The 19432-nt window shown below is 39.7% G+C and overlaps 1 protein-coding gene and 1 long non-coding RNA gene across 6 annotated transcripts in view; one reads left to right on the forward strand and one right to left on the reverse strand.

The window, feature by feature from the left end:
- The window catches only part of SHROOM3 (shroom family member 3), a 289238-nt gene that overhangs the window by 193749 nt on the left and 76057 nt on the right, over window positions 1-19432 (forward strand). The window contains exon 1 of one of the 5 annotated variants that reach the window (XM_033105951.1): window positions 17314-17451. The exons of the other annotated variants lie outside the window; for them this stretch is intronic. The gene's annotated coding sequence lies outside the window, so the exon portion shown is untranslated. Of the gene's footprint in view, window positions 1-17313; window positions 17452-19432 lie in introns of those variants that run through there. 5 annotated transcript variants of the gene reach the window in all.
- On the reverse strand, window positions 16397-17228 carry LOC117022174 (uncharacterized). Its single transcript, XR_004423000.1, has 3 exons — window positions 17126-17228; window positions 16597-16704; window positions 16397-16480 (listed from the first exon to the last, which is right to left on the reverse strand). It is a non-coding gene; the product is annotated as an uncharacterized LOC117022174 (long non-coding RNA).

The raw sequence follows: 19432 nt of genomic DNA on the forward strand, positions 1-19432 counted from the left end.
TATGATTAAATTGGTGTTTTCAGGGGTTTGTGACTGTTGAAGCTTACTGATTTTATTAACTTAATTCCTGGCAATTCTTATCAGTCTCTCATGAGCCTGGTAGAGTGAAAACATTACCCTGTTCTGATATTTTCCATGAACTGCCTGCTCTGTTCTTGTCTGGAGAGCAGTGAAATTTTTGAGAGACAGATACAAGTTAAGAGCTAGGCCAGCCAGTGCTTGCCCCTTTCTTCAAAACCTCTCCCTGATGTTTGCTGCTGTGTGTCTAATCTTCTCTCTGCCATCAGGTGTGACATCCTGACCCCATGTCATAACTTCATTCCGATAAGTGCTGCTCTGGTCAATTTGACTGTATCAGTGAAGACTTGCCTGACCTGACATACTACAGAAAACTTTAAATGCATTAGGAAGTGCCCACTGAACACTTTTATCACAAAACCAAACAAAACAGGTTGCTTTCAGCACTCTACAGATTATTGGGAAAAGAAAGAATTTTATAAGGGACTTTCAGGCTGAAGTACTGCTTGATTTAAGGTGGTATCACCAAAATCCTAAAAAAAAAGAGCAATTTGCTGCATTGTAGGTCTAGAGTTCAAGGAAAGTCCAGTGATACCCATTGTCTCTTAAAGCTGGAGAAAGTTCTGGCCTCAGTTAGTACAGATGGATATTTGTAATTAATGACCTTGAACTAGTCATGTGATCACCTATTATTCAAATGATTATGTATTACAGCTTGCCAGAGTTAAAGTATGACAAAGATCTGTCAACACTTATATCTTTTAATTTCTTGAAAGGAAATGCTGAGAAAGTAGGGACTTCGAAGAAATATTTGTACACCCATGTTCATAGCAGACAATATTGAAAAGGTAGAAGCAAATATTCATCTATAGATGAATGGATAAACAAATGTGGTATGTACACTAACAGAGTATTGTTCAGCCTTCAAAAGGAAGGAAATCCTGTCACATTCTACAATATGGATGAAACTTGACGTTATGCTAAGTGAAGTAAGGCAGTCAAAAAAGAACAAATACTGTATGATTCACTTGTATATGACATACCTGGAGTATGTCAAATTCATAGAAACCGAAAATAGGATGGTAGCTGGCAATGGCTGGGGGGCAGAAAAATTGGGAGTCATTGTTTAGTACAGAATTTCAGTTTGGGAAGATGAAAGAGTTCTGGCCATGGATGGTGGTTATGGCAGTGAAACAATGTGAATGTACTTAATGCCACTGAACTATATACTTAAAAATGGTTAAGATAGTAAATTTTATTTGTATTTTACCACAATTACAAGAAAGGAAATGTTGAGCAAATAGAAGATGTTATTATAATTATTAGGCAAACCAAAATGAGTATTTGACATGATATTTTATGAATTTCTTCTTTGGTCAGATTTATAGAGTGAAAAGCCAAAGGTACAGAGAAATAAGTCTTAAACATGGAACAGGCTGCGCAAAAAATGGGCCTTTGATAGACATTTTGAGAAAGCCAATTAATTTCCAGACCCATGTGTCTACCTGCCTACGAGGCACATCCACTCCTGTCTCACAGGCACTTGCTCAGAACTGAGGTCATCTTTCCCTTCAAAGCTGCTCTTCACCTGGTCTTGCCCATTTCAGTGACATCATCCATCCAGTTCTCCAAGCCTGAAATGTAGGCATCTTCCTGGACCCCTCCATTTTCTCACCACCTCCTGTGTCTAATCAAAATTAACAAGGCCTCTGCCTGTCCACTCACAGACTTGTACAGGAATGTTCATAGCAGCATTATTCATATTAGACAAAATGTGGGAATATTCCACATGTCCATCAACTGGTAAATGGAGAAGCAAAATATGGTGTATATAAAATGGAATACTATTCAACAATAAAAAGGAATGAATTATTCAAACATGCTACAACATAATGAACCTCAAAAACATTATGCTAAGTGAAAGAGGCCAGACACAGAAGATACTATATGTTTCATTTATTTGAAATATTTAGAAAAGGCAAATCTATAGAGATGAACAGCAGAGCAGTAGTTGTCCGGGTCTAGGGGTGGGAGCAGGGATTAGGCACGAGGGAACTTTTTGAGGTGATGGCAGAATCCTAAGACTGAATTATGGTGATGGTTGCACAGCTCAATGATTTTTAGTAAATTTAAGAAAAGTTAACATTTTACTTGGCAAACAAATATTTTATATTGAATCAAATAGATTTATTATGGAAAGGATACAAAGGAACATGACTTTAAATCAATTCTTTAAATCAATTTTGCCATTCATACAAAGCTGAGCTCATTTGGCTAAAATAACTAAGGTAATATATTTTCAGAGAGAAATAAAACAGAAAAACATATATCCCTACAGTTGTCATTTAAGATTATTGCTTTAGCAGTCATATGTCTTAAATGTTTTGATCAGATTTTCTTATTGTAAATTATTCTGTTATTTCAAGTTAAGGACAAAGAAGAGAAAATACTCTGTTTACCTCCCAACCCAGACTGTATTGATAGGAGCAGTAAGCTCAAACCGTGTGGGAAGTTTCCTGCTTTAAAATTTATTTACTCCCCAAAGAAAAGCTACTTTTATTTCATTATTTTTTTTAAGCATACATGGGTTTTAATTTGGTGAGAAAACATCCTTGCCAGTAAGAAGATTCTGCCTCATTACCTCTAATAAAAAAGGCTTCCCCCTCAAATTTGCAGAACTAAAGGAAGCATAAATTAAAACAACATTTGCTGTTTGTTGCTTTGATCAACAAACGCCCATCTCTGAAAGAAAACACTCTAAAATAGGCCAGATTAAAAAACAGTCCCTTCCCTAAAATCAATTAATCAATGTAAACAGCTTAGACTCCCAACTGGATAAGAAAGAAAAAAAAAGGCATATATAGAGTTGGGGATAGGAAGAATCAGGAAGGAAATAGAGTTGGAGTTCTTAAGTTCCTTATTTTGCCTGTTGGCATGATTTTCTTCAGCTGTTAGCTCTGTGGCACTAATTCAGATTTTTGACTTGGAATCAAGCAGTAAGGACTTAATATAATCTGTTATTTGGACTTCAAAGCATCTTCTGCCATTATCCACTATACATATGCAATTTTTAAAATATCTTATTAGCCAATGGTTTAGAAAGACACAGTCCTGCAAAGAAAAGGAAGACCCAGTTTTGTACCCTGCTTCTGCAAACTCCTATATCTCTTTTTTCCTCTTTTGTCCATATAAAGAGAAAAGATATTTATGTGTAACTGTGAGGCAGCTTGCTAAGAGAAAAAAAGGGTGGAAAGGGGATGAAATAACAGCCAAAGGAGCAGTAATGTGTTTTTCTCTTCAAAAAGTATTTAGCCATTTTATTATTTTTTTAATTGTGGTAAAAAAAATGATAATAATAACATAAAATACCATCTTAACCATTATGAGGTGTACTGTTCAGTAGTGTTAAGTATATTCACGTCGTGTAATGGATCTCCAGAATTTATTTATCTTGCAAAAAAACTCTGTATCCATCAAACAACAACTTCCCCTTTACTCTTGTTTTTAAATTAGAATTAAAAAGTTGGACTCTTCTGATTCTGTACAATGTCCTCATTACCTCATTTGTCAGGAAGTCAAAAATTTTTAAGTGTATTTTTTTTTAAGTAAGGTAAAAGATACCTTTTTTCCTAACAGTGATCACTTATTTACATTTCTCTAGTCTAGGTTGCTTATCGTTTCCTCTCTCCTACACATTCTAAGATAAGTGAAGGAGGAAACAAATCCTATCCTTGAACCTTCAGTAGACTGGCCTCTCTGAATCTCCCCTTAACTTGGGGATCAGGGGTGAGTTGTCCTCTAACCATAGAACTATCCTCCTTTCACCTCAAATTTCCAGAAGCCATTTCCTCCTACCCACCCAGCCTCCCCTTCCCCCTCAATCTCCAGCAACTGTGACACACTGGTCTCATCTCACATTTCTCACCAGCTGCCAGGGTCCCCACTTGGGTTGGCTCCAGTTTTCTGAAGCCTGGCAGTTAGTTAATAAGAAAACCAGGGGTGTAAATCACGGGCTCAGACAGTTTCCTTAGAGGGAGCATTTAAGTTCCTTTCAGATCTGTTCATTCCAGTACATGAAGAGAAGACCAATGCTCCCTTCAGACACAAATATAAATATAGACCAGAGATAAACAAAGTGGGGTGCAGACAGGGAGTGGGAGGGAAGCTCAAAGTCAAGATGCTTAGCACAGGCTTTCATTCTTTTGCCTAAAACAAAACCATTTAATGAAGAGTAGGGATCTCATGCTATACTTGAAAAAATAGCAGAATTATTAATCTGGCAGTTCCAATACTGATAGGAGAAGGGTTCTTACTTGATAATTAGTAATATGCGATTAGTACTGGTATTTCTGAAAACAAGTTTTACAGCGTTTTTTGTTTTGTGTGCTCAGTAGTTCAAAAACTCCGATGGAACATTTATTGGGGATCTATTCTCTACCACACACTGCACTAGACACTATCGGTTCCTAGACAAGTAAGAAAGATGTGGCCTTTGCCCTCCAGAATCTCACTGTCTAGTTGTCAAAGCCCTGGAGTATATTACAGTATACTGAGGGCTCATAATCAAAGTCAGGATAAGGTAAATGAAGGACTCAGCAGAGTGCCTGAGACACAGATTCAATAAATGAAAAGTTGTTAATAATAAAAATGATAATAGCATCATCCAGACAGGTATTAGCCCAGGAGTAGCTCTCATTGGGAATACAGGACATACATATAACAAAACAAATAATGCATCAAAGTGGTATATGATAAACACCAAAATGTAGTTCATAAATTTTTTTTTTTGGGGGGGGGGCATTGCCAGAGCAATTGGGGAAAGGTCTTGAAAGATGGGACTTACATAAACAAAGGGAGAAAAGAAAAACCTGGACTCAAAAAATGAGATGATGAGCATATATATATATATATGTTTATATATATATAAAATAGCCTCAGAACATTAAGTCAGTCCCGACATGTGCTCTGCACACGGGCATCAGAGAGGAACGAGGCATAGTCCCGGTTCCTGAAACACTTTTAGTCTAGGAGGCGAGATATTTGTTTTAATGGCACCAATAGCTCTGTTCAAGATAAAATGTGATAAGGGCTATAGTAGATGATTAAATGATGTATATGTGAACATTCAGAGGAGAGAGAAATTGCTTTTGGTTAAGGATCAGAGAAGTTTCCTTGAGAAAGGAATATGCTTTGCAGGTCCTAGGAGATTAGCTAGAATTTCCTTAGTAGAGATTGGGGTTGAGGAAGGAATCTCAACCCAGACAAAGGAAAAATGTAAATTAAGTACCAAGAAGGGAAACTGAAGGCATGCTGGCAAAATGGTAATTATCAGATTCATTAAAGGTAGTTAGAAAAACTGTCCCTTATAACTGAGTCAATAAGGATGGAATCAGGTAAAGTTGAGTGCCCTTCATTTGGGAAAAGGCACAATTTTTAAAGGAAAAAAATGTAGTAATTTTACATTTACTGAGGAGAAAGAAGATTATTCTGGGGAGATCTGGGCTTTGCGCATCCTCCATTAGATTTATGAGGCAAAAAGGGTTTTTAAGTAGCTTTCTCTTTCTTGGTGCTCTGAATGGCAATAAAGTCTTTGCCTACAGAGAATGGATGTGTCTACTTTCCTTCGCCCTTTAGGAGACAACAAAACCTTGTCCTCTTATTAAAGGAGTATAACCTGCTGTGTTATCTTGGTCATCCATGGTATAAGAACAAGGCATGGGCAGACCTCCTTGATTCTTCATTCTGCTCCTTCTTCACTGTTGGACCTTGGCAATTTACTTAAATCTGAGATTCATTTTCTCTCCTATAGCTACCTTAAGGCTTTATTGTAAAAATTAGAAATAAGGGGGGTGGCCGGTTAGCTCCTTTGGTTGAAGCGTGGTGCTGATAACACCAAGGTCACTGGTTTGATCCCCGCATGGGCCACTGTGAGCTGTGCCCTCCTTTAAAAAAAATAAAAATAAAAATAAAAAATAAAATAAAGCTCATTAAAAAAAAAAAATTTAGAAATAAGGTATATAAAGCCCGAGGCATGGTGTAGGACTAACACAAAATAAATAGTGGCTGTTACTATTATTGACAGGCTGTGGCTCAGCTCTTTCTGGTCTACCACCCAGAAATGGCAGCCCACAGCCTGCAGAATCAGCCCAGGACCCTGTTGTCTTCTTGCCTTTGGCCAATACAAGCACACTTTGGACAGCTCCCAAAGGTGCTGATTACAAGAACTTTAAAAATAAATTTCCTCTCCCATCTTATCTCCTGGTTTCTAGGCAAGAGCACTAAAGTATGCGGAATAACACTGACATCCGGCTTAGAGTAGAACAGTTTACTGAACACCTACAGGGAGAAAGTTGTGGTTAAAAGCAAACAAGCCAGAAAGTAAAGAAAAAATGTTTTAACTTTACGTGTGAAAATAGAAAACAAAACTGTGTGACTTGAGGCAAGCGAAAGAGATCCTAGAAAATGAACTATTATCATGGTGCCTAGTGGCTAGAATCTTTTCTAAAAGCACATTGTTTGTGGGTTTTAAAATAATAAGGGGAGATGAATTGGATTCTTTAAGTCCATAAAGTGAGGCTGCCAAAAAAGTAAACAGGAGCTACATTTAATTTCTGTTTTTCTTTTGAGAGCCGGAGAAGATAATACTTCAAGACCAATGAAGCTACCAAGTAGCTAGTGGAAAATTTATTTTCAAAGACAAGTTTATAAATGATGATAAGGTGACTTTTTTTTTCAACCTACAGCACCAAATAAGATTTAACTTCTTTTGAAAAATATGTAAACATTAAATACCCTGTTCTCTAAGCCTCAGTAGCAGTTAATCATCAAAGTAAGTCATCTACATTTCAAAAATACCAATTGGTTTTACCCTACCAACTTTTCTTGTTTTTATCTCTTGAAATTACACTTCTGTAGCACCTTAGGTTGTTCTTAAAGCAGTGTGTGGCAATGTTGATGACATTTAAATATTTAAAATATTTATATTTAAATATTTAAAATATTTATATGTAGTCAAGACTTCATATAACACAGTCTTAGGAAGAAACCTAGCCAGTAGGTGTCTTGATGTTGTGAATAAGATGTCCTTTTTGAAATGCCTGAAATTCTGATACAACGCACAGACCAGAAGTGCTAAATCAATGAGCAATTTCAAAAAGAAGTAACTTGGGTTTGGTTGATGTTTTGTATTGTTATGAAGAAATTGTTGCTGGTGTCCTTGACGAATTCTCTTGGTCAGGGAAGCAGTTCTTTACAATAAGTAAGTCATAGGCTTGTAAGCAGTATAATAACATAACATGATATTTTTAGTCATTATGATAAATTTCTGGGCCAGCCTGGTGGCTCAGGTGGTTGGAGCGCCAAGGTCGCCTGTTCTATTCCCACTTGGGCCAGTGAGCTGCACCCTCTACAGCTAAGATTGTGAAAAACAGCTCTCCCTGGAGCTGGGCTGCTGCAGGCTGCTGTGTGCTGCCATGGGCTACCATGTGAGGCCAGGAGCGGCCGGTGGCCAGCGTGAGTGGCTGGCAGGCCGACCGGTGACCGACTGCCTCAGTTGGGGCTCATAATACCAGCATGGGCCAGGGAGATGTGTCCTACACAACTAGACTGAGAAACAACGGCTTGAACCAGAGTGGGGGTGGGCGGGCAGGGAAGAAGGGGGGAAAAAAGATAAATATCTATAGGTAAATCATTTGTTCAATTTGTATGCCAATGTATAACAGTATCACCCATCTCCATTTCCAGTTTTGCTCTCTCCCGTATGTATCACAGATGATTAGATTCAGATACCTCAAATTGGTTTTTAAAACCCTCCACCTACTGCCCCCCAGGCATAGAGATGTTTTTCATCCCAGGTCTACTCTGCCCTGTCTTTCTCCCTTTTTATATCTTATCTCCTGCACTGTATCAATGGCTCTCTCTTCCCACCCAATCATCCTGCAGACTTTCAGGGAAGTAGTTTTTGTTAAAATACAAGTTGCAAATCAATGACAGGAATTGCACTGAATTCTATCTCTAGGCTTCCCCTTTCTCATATCTCCCCTCAAATTCTTATTTATCTTTATCTGTAGCTTCAGAAATATATGAATATTATTTTAGAAAGAGAGAAAAACATTATGGCTTCCATCAGAATATATCAGATTTTGTCCCAGAACAGATTTCGATTCTCTCAGTTCTTCCGCTTCATGGACACCATCAATTAAAATACTCACTTCCCTTGACAGAAAATAGTGTTCATGCTTCTGCTCACGCACAGGTTAAGTTGAGAATGCTGGCTGGCTCAGCCCTGTCTGCCCTTGCCCACACCGTCTCCCCACTTCCCCTGTTCACATTCTCCCCCAGTGACAAGGGCAGACCAGTATTTGAATGCACTCCAGTTGAACCCATGCTGTGAAGGACCTGTCACTTGTGGAGTTTTACTTTTCAGAATTCTGGCCTTCAGTACTCATTGTCACCTAGATCACATGTCTTTTTTCAAGAGTCAAATGCCCTTCACATACCAAGTGCACTTCACCTTCTTCCAGAAGGGTGCTGCAGCTCATGGCGGGTGGCAGCTGTTAGTAGTTCACACCAACCCTGTTCTGAGCTTCAGGCTTGAAAAGAAAAAATACTTTCTCTAGCACAAACAACTAACTGCAATCACTTTTAAGCTGGTGAAGTTTAGTTGTTTGAATTGCAGCTTGAAGTGTACCTTTTACAACTGAATTTACAAAGTGGATTTTCTTCCCTTAAATGCTGCTCAGTGACCAAAATTGAAATGATTACCGTGAGTTGCAGACGTTATCATAATTCTCTGACATAATCATCATTCTCCCCATATAAAGTTAATCATGATTTTAAGTGCTCCCTAATTAATGGGGGCTACAATTCAGTAAGCACTTATTTCATACCAGCCACCATTCTAAGTGCTTCATACGAAGTATTAACATTTCAAATTCCAGCAACCCTATGACTCAGGTTCAATTTTTAGCTCTCATTTTGCAGATGAGGAAGCTGATGGAGCAGGTTCACGACTGGCCCAAGGTCACGTAGTAGGCGCTGTGGCCAGGATCGAAGTATCTAAGTATTCCGCTCCCAGAGACTGTAAAGCAATGCGAGCCCCACAGGAGTGGGGTTCCACTTAGGCATTATGGGCAAAATCAATCAGCCCCGTGTCTCCCATTCAGTCCATCCTCCACCTGCCACCAGCATGACTTCTTGAAGACGCAGATCTGAACATGACACTGGTTTAAAAGTTTTAGTGATTTCTCATTCCCAACAAGATAAAGTCTAAAGCCCGAAGATGGCCCAGAAGGCTCGCTTCCATCATCTGTCTCTCCATTTCCATCGTTCGCCACCTGCCGTGCCCTAGCCTTAGTACTTGCAGTTCCCCAGTTGGCCTGTGCTATTTGATGCTTGAAGACCTTCAAACTTTCTGCCTGACCTATGTTTGCCCCTCCTCTTACCCCAGTAGGCTCATGTACATCCTTGAGACCTCTCTCAAACACCTCTATACCCTTCCATGACATAAATATTCTCTCCTCTGTTTGAGCTCCCGTGTGCTTGGCACAGTGCTGAGCATTTTGCATGTTTGGTGGGTCCAAATCTTGAGCCACAAGCACAATTGTTTCTTTTTGAAAAAACTGACTATAATTTTTGTCTTGAGACCTTATTCAGCCAGGAGTTAGGTCAGTCTCCTCCAGCTCCTTGAGTTGCAGCTGAGTTGCAATGGGCACAGAGTCCATGCGCACACTCGGGAGGTCAGGTAAAGTTGTGCTTTTTTGCCTCCATGTCACCATATCCCCACACTGGTATCGGTTACCATCCGAGCTGGGATGGTGGTGTCTGCAGCCTTCCCAGACCCTTGAGGCACCTATGCCCTCTTGGCTTTCCCAGATATATTCTGCCTTTCCTGGACCACTCTGGGTAGGGAGGATTGGTTGCAAGCATGAGGCTCTGCCTAGGTGCCCCACACAGACATTTCTTTGACTCCCACTCTGTGCTGGGTTCCCAGCAATTCTAGACTGAACCAGCTTTCTGGACTCTTGTGTGAGGTTAGAACCCACACACTTTCTGTTCTCAAACCCCTAAGCCTACCTGGAGCTTCCATCTTGCCCACATAGGACTCAGAGTTGCTCCAGCTTCTAACTGCCCTTCACTTCCCTTCAGAGTCTCTTTGCCCTTCTTTGTTAGTCCTAGAAAGCTGACGTGTCAGTTGGAGAGAAAAACTGACTGACTAAATGAGTTTTCTTCCAATCTTAAGTCTTAGGCCTAGATTCCTTTGTTATGTGAGTTCTGCTGAGTCATCCCTTCCTTGGTCAATGAATGGCACTGACTAGGAGGAAAAATAGGACTATGAGGAAATTCAAGGGAGGGAATAAGAACAGTTAATGTCTCACTATTACCTCTGCCCTCCAGACACACACAATCAATGATTATCTCATACAATCTTTGCAAAAACCTAGGGGAGGTATAATTATTCTTATTTTACAGAGGCAAAGCCGAGGTCTAGTGAGATCAATGAACATTCCACACAGGTAGCAAGCTCTTGAAGCCAGTCCATGCTCTTGACCACCGCACTCTGTTGTCCTTATCACATAGTATTGAAATAATTTATTGAGATAGTTGACTTTCTGAGTTAAACTGTGAGCTCCTTGAAGTCAGGGCTAGATCCATCTTGATATCCCCAAGGCCTGGCACTTAGCAAGTGCCCAGTAGGTGGTATTTGAATTGAAACTGCTCAAGGAGAGAGAAAGGAAGAAGAGGCGGGGGAAGGTCAATGGGAAACTTTTCTGAAGCTATTCTGTAACTTCCCAAATGATATTCTGTCAAGTAAACTATAAGTGGAATTGAAAGTTTGGTGGCATTAGCAAAATCATGTCCAAAACTGAACTCTCCTGATGTTATACTGTCAGATTTTTCTATCCATAGAAATTAATTCCTGTATCCAGAAGAGAAAAGGATATAATGTCATTGGTGACACAATAATAACAAGTGGGGATCACATACACACAGGACCAGTGAGCAGAACTGCTGGCAGTTGGGATCTGCCAATGCAGTCCTCATTGATTTCTAGACATTGTCACCCAAGATGCTGGTGGTATATAAATCTGATAACTTCTGGAATTTCACACCTTTCTGTTAAGTTTTTATCTTAAAGCTTTTGTGGTCCCACGTTACGTAAGTCCCTCTGATAACAAATATCATATTTATTATACTATGCGTCTAGGTGAAGGGTAAAGATTTTAGGCTGTGACATGCCCAAGTTTCAATCAAAGGTAGGTCTGCTGAATAGTTCTTTTTTTCTTCTTCATAATTATTTATCCACAATGTATTTACTTTTTAAATTTTTCATTATCTGATGATAATACAATAAAAGTAAACAATAAAGTTAATGTTTCCCTATCCCACCCATATAACTTGTTAACAACCTTGTATATGTTTTTCCTTGTGTGTTTAACATGGGTTGTATCACATCTTCATGTTTGTAGAAGTTTGATTTTTCTTTTTATATTCTCTCTCTTGCCCTCCCCCTTGTCTTTTACCCTTTAGCTACCATCTTTCATTCTTCCCCGTTTCTCCATTCCTTCTCGGTCTCTTTTTTTTTCCTCTTTCTTCCCCTTCTCTATTTTTCATTTTCCACATGTTCCCCCTTGCTTTCCATATTAACCTTGGAGTACCCAGGAAATTGAATTCATCCTCAGTACATGACAGCTCAGTCTAAGTTTTGGGGATGAACTTTATTTCTTGGATTGCCTTGCTACGTTCCAAAGTCTCAGCATGAGAACGTGAGAGGGAAGGGGGGACAGAAAGTGAAACAGTCAGTTAATCAAAATTAACTTATTTGGTTGAAAAACTCAGAACCCAGGGTGCTTTTGTAATTATTAAAATCTTCACCGTATACATTTAATTTAAAGAGTAAACCATACGTATTGCTTTTTAAAAAATGCTTAAATGCTATACAAATGTTTAAAAGCAAAAGGCAATTTTATATTTGTTCCCCAGAATTCCTCTACCTGCAGTCCTACTCCCCCGAAATAGTTTAGTATTTCCTTCCAGATGTTTTTCTGGACTTTTATAACACATTTAATAAGTATTGTATATAATATGTATGTAGCTTTTTCATTTAACAATATGAATATCTCTCCAGGTCACTACCGATGGTCTACCTCTTTCCTTTTAAATGCTGCATGATATGCTTCACTATTAATTTAACCATTTTCTATATGAACATTCAGATTGCTTCCAATCTCCAAGATATATTTCTAATCTTTCAACTAAGACTCCAAAGAGAATGCTGTCCGACCTGTCTTCTTAATGACTCGAGGCTGCTGACCTGAGTAACTGTTACTTAATCAGTGACCCTCATAACACTGAAAATGTCCATTGTCTGCTATGTTTCCATGAGGACAAAAACTTGCTGACTACCTTCACCCTCAGAAGCTATCCCTTCAAGTCTTATTCTACTAGTTTGTTGTTGTTCTTTTCTTCCTTATTGCTTTTGTTAGATCTATACAGGTTTGAAGCAGGAACCCAAACCTGACCCACTAAGCCATACACACTGCAGTTGCGGTACTAACGTAGGTCTGTAGTGGCACAAATAGTGAGTGAACTTTTGCCTACCTAGTTCTGCCCTCTCTTTTCTTTGGGTTCTGACTTCTAAAAGATTCTAAGTAGCTTTCTGGGTAACAGCCAGGTTGCCTAACTACAGTCCCTTACTTGGGACTGTAGTCCTGGGGCTACAAAGAACAACAGAAAACATGGAAGTGCTCTTGTCACTATGAATCAGCTGCCAGCAGCAGAAAATGCCTTAAATAAACAGAGAGGGTGAGGAAGGTGGTAGCTCAGAGGACATGCGGACTCTGGGCTATTTATGGAAAAGGACTATGATAGAGGGATAAAAGGTGGTTGAGAAGATTAAATACAGAAAGTTCTCAAATAATGTTTTGTTATAACATTGATGAGATGCTATAAGAACTTAACTCTTGTTTGTATCACTTAGCCTCTTGTAAAATTGGTTTCTTTACACGTTGTTTCACTTAGTCGCAGAATCTATGCTAAGTGAAAGACTTACTGTGACTCTGAGAAGACGAAAGAAATTACAACGTGTTCCTCCTTCATGTTACAATCACCACTTTATGAAATAAATTATTTCTCAGGTTAGGCATGGTCTTAAAGGCATTTCCTTTCTTTAAATTTCCATTTTAACATTTTATTCACTAGGATTGTTAGTCACTTATTTTTCACATTTTGCTGTGAGTGGTTCGAAAAAATTAAAATACTTATTAAAGTGAATAGTATGTTAAAAGTTATATAATGTTCACACTAAACCCAAACACCCATTTAAAAAGGAAGTACACTGTATGTTCTTCCTAGTATTTTCTCCCTGAAGCAACAATCAATCCATGTTCAAGTGTAGTCTTTCTTGGTTGTGAGCTGTTTATATTGATCATTAAACAGTCCCTAGAACTAATTTTCAATATTCAACAGATATTGACATTGTTTATCTAAGGTATCAACATCCAAAAGAAAAGTACAGATAAACCAGGGAATTTATTGTGTAGCTGTGACAAGAGTGAGTTGCTATTATTATTGTTTTATTATTATTTAGCAAAGACTCTTATGTTTCAAATAGTTATAATTTTCATATTAAAACTTTATTTAAAATAATAGAAAGAATGCCAAAATCAATTGGTAAGAAGTAATGGTAGACTATTTCTAAGTGAGATTTAGTTTAATAGTTTAAAGTACAACATATATTACAAAACTATACGACCGTAATATAGAAAACAACCTAAATTTGTGAAAAAATAAATTCAGAATCCAAATCATGTATGTGATTTCTATATGTAGTTTCTTTAAAGATACAATTAATTAAATGTATTAGACTAATTGAAATGAAATAATTCAAAGAATAATTGCTGAATCGGGAATTTAGAGCTATATGAAAGTAATCGTAAACTTCTTAAACTTTTTGTGTGAAAAAGATACTTATTCGCACAGCTTTCTCCTTACTAATAAGACCTGACAATTGTAGTGGAAAAATAAACTTCTAAATATAAATACATTATAAATTAGACCATTCTGAATTATACTAGATCCCAATTAGCATAGACTAAATTGATGTGATTTTAAATATTTGTAGGTTGTCATATTTCACTCAAACTCAAACTTGGTTTTGTAGGTTAAAATATTTAAGAGAGATGGGAGGAAAATGATTTAGCCTGTGAATGCACAAAGTTCCTGCAGGACCACCCGCCCTGTCACCACTCCTGTTTTTGACTGGTGACCTTTCTCCCATCACCACCTTGATGGACCTTCCACACCTCTCATGTGTGTCTCCGTGTAGGTGGGTACTGTGATCAACCCACTCTGTTAGGGGCTTATTCCAGTCTCTCTGCTCCCACCACCCACTCCAGTATCAAAGAAGGCTTGAGGAGACAGCTGGTTAGCTCAGTAGGTTAGAGCGCGGTGCTCTTAGCAACAAGGTTGCTGGTTCGATCCCTGCATGGGCCACTGTGAGCTGCACCCTCCACAACTAGATTGAAACAACTACTGGACTTGGAGCTGATGGGTCCTGGAAAAACACACTTAAAATAAATAAAAGTTAAAAAAAAAAGGCTTGAGGTGGGGTGTGGTAGGGAGGGGGCAAATATGTGCTTATTTCAAAGTATAAATTTTATGGTAGGTGAATAGTATCTCAATAAAAAATGTTTTTTTTAAAAGAATCATGACTATCAACAAAAGAAAAAGTATGCAACTAGCAGGTTCCACACTGGCCATGCATGCCCTGTTTCTAAGAGCAGGTTGTGCACTTTTTTCCTATTTGTCACCTCCTCATAAAAGATTTTAGCATTTTTAAAAGCTTTATTTATTGACCAATATATTTGTTTTCATTTTAGAGACATAAATCATTTTGGATTCTGGTGTGATGCACCAGTAATGAGAGCAATATTAATACAGAAACTAAAGGGCAGTGTTGTTACTTGACAGGCTGTCTTTAATAATTGATTAGAGTTTATCCACATACGTGCTTGATATGGGTAACTATTTCATGAACATTTATGAACACAGCCCTCACTTATACTTTGTGAGGAAGGGATGGACCCTTCTGCAGAAGAACTGCAGCACCAGGTGAGGGGACTTCCTCCTAGCTCATACAGAGACATTAACATATTTTTTGTATTGCTGTGGAGATTTCTTCATTTCTGGTCTCACCTTTGATCCCATGAGACAGGTTGTTTTCCTTTCATCTACAAATATTTGAGGATGCCTCTGAATTACACATAAAATAAAAAGTAATTTCTAGAATCTGGGATGCAATGGAAGCCCTGTGGTGGATTTCACTGGTATACTACAGGCTGTATGAGAGGTTAAGATTTGAACCCAGTGTGTTTTTTAATCACCAATGAAAAGTGATGTTCACACAGGAATAGAGGGATCTGTTCCACCCTTATGAGATTTCACCTGACCCTGAGCGCTTAGAAAACAAGATAAAGAAGCAGAACACGAGGTCTTATCTGTTCTGCCTGCAGAGCTCCTGGCTATGTCCTCCAGCTAATACTTCTTATTTCCTCAACAATGTGAGGGAGTGCAGTGTGCTTTCTAAAGTGTAAGGGCTGACCACTTCTTTCAAGCTTAAGCTCTGGACATCACCTGCCTGCCCCCAAAACTAGATTCCCACAGGACAGTAGGACACAGGGCAGATAACGTTAGCATCGTTGCTTCCAATGCCTGTCAACAATATGTATGGGGACCCCAAGACTGTGTGACAAGTGTGTATGTGTTTGTATATGTTAGTGATACCATATTGAAAATAAAATACAACTTTAAGGAGGATAATACCTTATGGGGAGCACGTCCATGAAGATGCCGTGTTTCCCTGAAAATAAGACCTAGCCGGACAATCAGCTCTAATGCGTCTTTTGGAGCAAAAATTAATATAAGACCCGGTCTTATTTTATTATAATATAAGACCGGGTCTTATCTAACATAATATAAGACCGGGTCTTATATTAATTTTTGCTCCAAAAGATGCATTACAGCTGATTGTCCGGCTAGGTCTTATTTTCGGAGAAACACGGTATCAGTACAGAGGTTTATTTAGTGGTTGCCATTGCATTTATCCAGGTTAGAACAAAGAGCACAGCCAAGTAAAAACAAGTGGTATCAACTGCAGGGGGGAACCCAAAGCTTCTAGTTCCTACCTAATTAGGCATTATCTTTTCTGTGTCCATATGGATATTTAATGCTGTAAATATAGAACATGAAAATTTGACAACAGGGATTCTGCTTGAGTGAGAAGAAATAACACCAATTTTTAACCTTCCTGTTATTCTAATCCCCGGAGTTGACATATGAAAACAATTAAGAAAGGTACTGTCTAAGGAAAAAGTCTTACCTCTGTTGAAAGAGGCAGGAAGAGCCTTTGAAGAAAGATGAAACTGAAAATAGCACCATATCTTCCTTGGGAATAACTGGGCACCTAGATCATAAATGCAAAACAAACGCAAATGTGTCTATTGCCTAAGACACAGAAGTTTGCAAAGCTGAATCCCGTATTTCCGGAAAGGTCACAATGGTAACCACTGAAATAATCACCTGTCCTTCATCTAGAGGTGATGCTCATGGAAACAAAAATGGCTGAGAGGGAGGTTTCCCCATCATTAGCAGATCAGCAACAACCTGAGTCTTTCCTTTTGACTTCCACTGGAAAGAGAACAGACGGAGAAAACGGATTGTTATTTTCCTTGTAACGTGAGCTTTTTTTTTTCCTAAGCTGTGAACTTTTTACCTTGCTTCATTCATGCTTCATTTGATCAATTACTAACTGTATAGCCCCTGAACAGTGAGCGCGGGCTTCTCAAAAGTTGACATTTTGCTTTTGGCTTCCTCTTCATTACAAAATGTGGAGCAGAGGAAGAGTTAAGGCACCTTTGTGACTGTGAACTGGTAAAGGAGGGACTGAGAGTGTGTGCATCGGTCCCCTTAATACCACGAGGACCCGAGTGGAGCCCGACTCTTCCAGCCCAGAATCGGTTTTCAAACCTTAGGGAGCTTTCTCTGCCATTGACATGCAAATCCCGTCCTGAGCGCCCGGGCCAATCCCGAAGGCTTCCTGTGGGATTACCTGGTGGCGAGCGGCGGGCCTGCGCGCCCCTCCCGCGCGGCCCCCGCGGCGGGGAGGCGTGGTTGTCGGGCGCCCCCGCACCCTCTGGCTCCCCACTGCTGGGATTCAGCCCCCTGGAGCCGCGCGCCGGCGTCGGCCGCGCCGCCACCGCTGCAGCCGCGGCGCGGAGGCTCAGGGTGAGGCGGAGCCGCCCATTGTTGAGCGCAGCGGACCCCGCCGGCGATGCCCCGCGCCGCCTCCTCCGAGCGGCGGCGAGGTTTGAACTTGGCGTCGGCCCGGAGCCCTGCGCGGCCAGGGGGGCGGTGGGGACCTGACGAGCAGCGATGGTGAGTGCGGGGCTCCGGTCCACTTCCCCTGGCCTGCGGCGGGCGCGACCGGGGCGCACTGGTGTCTCTTAAGGAGGGAGGCAGGCAGGCGGGGCGCCCCGCCGCCTACTTTCTAAAGGGTGTCTATTTCGGCTCCTGCGGCGACACTGTAGAACCCTGTCTGGGAGGATGGGTCCCAGGGCTACCTTTCACTGCCCGCAGCCGGCCCGATGGAGGGGTAGGTGGCGCGCTCCGAGGGTCTCCTGACACTCCTGGGCCTTGGCTTTTTTTATTAGAGAGGCAGAAACTGCCACGCCAAAAGGAAAATAATTGCAGATCATTGACAGCTTGAAAACTTTTCAGAAGAAATGATCTGTGAAATATTTTAATTTTGATAAATTGCTTCCCACGAGGACTCCTACTGAGTTTAGAACGACTTTGCCTTTCTTAATTTTACTGGATTTATTTCTGTAGGAAAGGTCCCAAAAGTGCTTTGAAGGGCGTGCCTGCCCTTCCCCCCCGCCCCCACTTGCTCCAGATCTTAAGGCAACTTTTTAAAAGGTGTGTTCCATGTTCATGTAACGAAAGTTTAAATCATGGAAGTGAAATTATACCTGACACATGCTCTACTCTGACTTGCCAGAAGGATCAAAGTGCTTTGCTGAGGAGTGGGGGAGAGCTTATAAAATTCCAATACGTCGAGCATCCTGTGGAGGTGGGGGTGGGGTGTGTCTTGTTCTTTCTCTCCTGTATTTTAGCATTATTTTTGGGGGTTGGGGTGGTTGTTTGTTTTTAAATCGCAGTGTTGAGGTCGTGAACTTATGTGAAGGGAGGCTTTTCCACTGCTAGTGCCCACATACATATCTCCATACATATCTCCATGAAGAGATTGCTGTGAGATACCAGGGTGCAACAGGAAATCTTAGCACAGAGGCTTTTAAAGATACTTCTGTGCCGTTTTTTGTTTCTAATTAATATTTAAAGGCTGGTTAAATGATCATCTCTAATTAAAAGCACGATGGTCAAACCTATGGCTGTCTTCCCCCAAATAATTTCACCAGAAGTTGGTTTGCATTTTAATTAATTTTGATAGTTATCTTTGTCTTTTTAAAATATCTTTTTTTCTGATTACAAAATCATTGATCACATGATTTTTTCTGATTACATGATCATTGCAGAAAAGGTGGAACAAAGTAAACTTATTCATAACAATAACAATTATGTTCTGTTTGCTAAGGCCTAGTTTTTCATAGAAGCCTAGTCATATGAAAACTTTGCAACTATGGACATTTTTTTTCAACCACTAACAAACCTGGTTTAGGAACCAAAACTAGTAATTGACAAGGAAATAAATTTTGTACTTTAAAAAAATGTTATAACCAACAATAACTTATTCACATGGTTCATGGTTTATGGAACAGAATTTATTGTGGCAATTTCTCTTGAATCAACTTTCCACATCTGTTCCTGACAAATGGTTTCTGTTTGCATAGCCTGTTTTGTAAATACATCTCTCTAACATTGAAGGCAGAGTGCCTAAGCACATACTCCTTCCCAATGCTCGTAGCTAGGCTCAGAGAGTTAATATTTTTATTGGTTTCTACATCAGAACTTCCTCACCGTATGCTTGATAAAACCCTGGAGAAGGTTACCAAGGGATGTGGAAGAGAATTTACTTCCCTGGAGATTTTAAGAATAGGATAAACATCCATCTGCCTAGGATGGCTTCAGTGCAGTACTGTCTGGGTAAAGGAAGACTAGGTCACAGCTCAGAACCCAATTTGGGGAGTTCTAAACATATTCAGTCCTCAATAACCTGCAGCCAAATAAAGATTGCCCGAAAGCACCTGAGTCCAATAGGAAGTGAAGCCCTGTTTTGATTTATGTAAAGCAAAGATTCTCCTTTGGTGAGAAAGATGTAAAATTATCCCTAGAACTTGCCAATCCTTTTCTACATAGATAGAAAAATCAATAATGATTTAATTATTTTCTAAGAACTTAC

This window comes from Rhinolophus ferrumequinum, chromosome 5 (genome assembly GCF_004115265.2).
Source record: "Rhinolophus ferrumequinum isolate MPI-CBG mRhiFer1 chromosome 5, mRhiFer1_v1.p, whole genome shotgun sequence".
Taxonomy (NCBI): Eukaryota; Metazoa; Chordata; class Mammalia; order Chiroptera; family Rhinolophidae; genus Rhinolophus; species Rhinolophus ferrumequinum.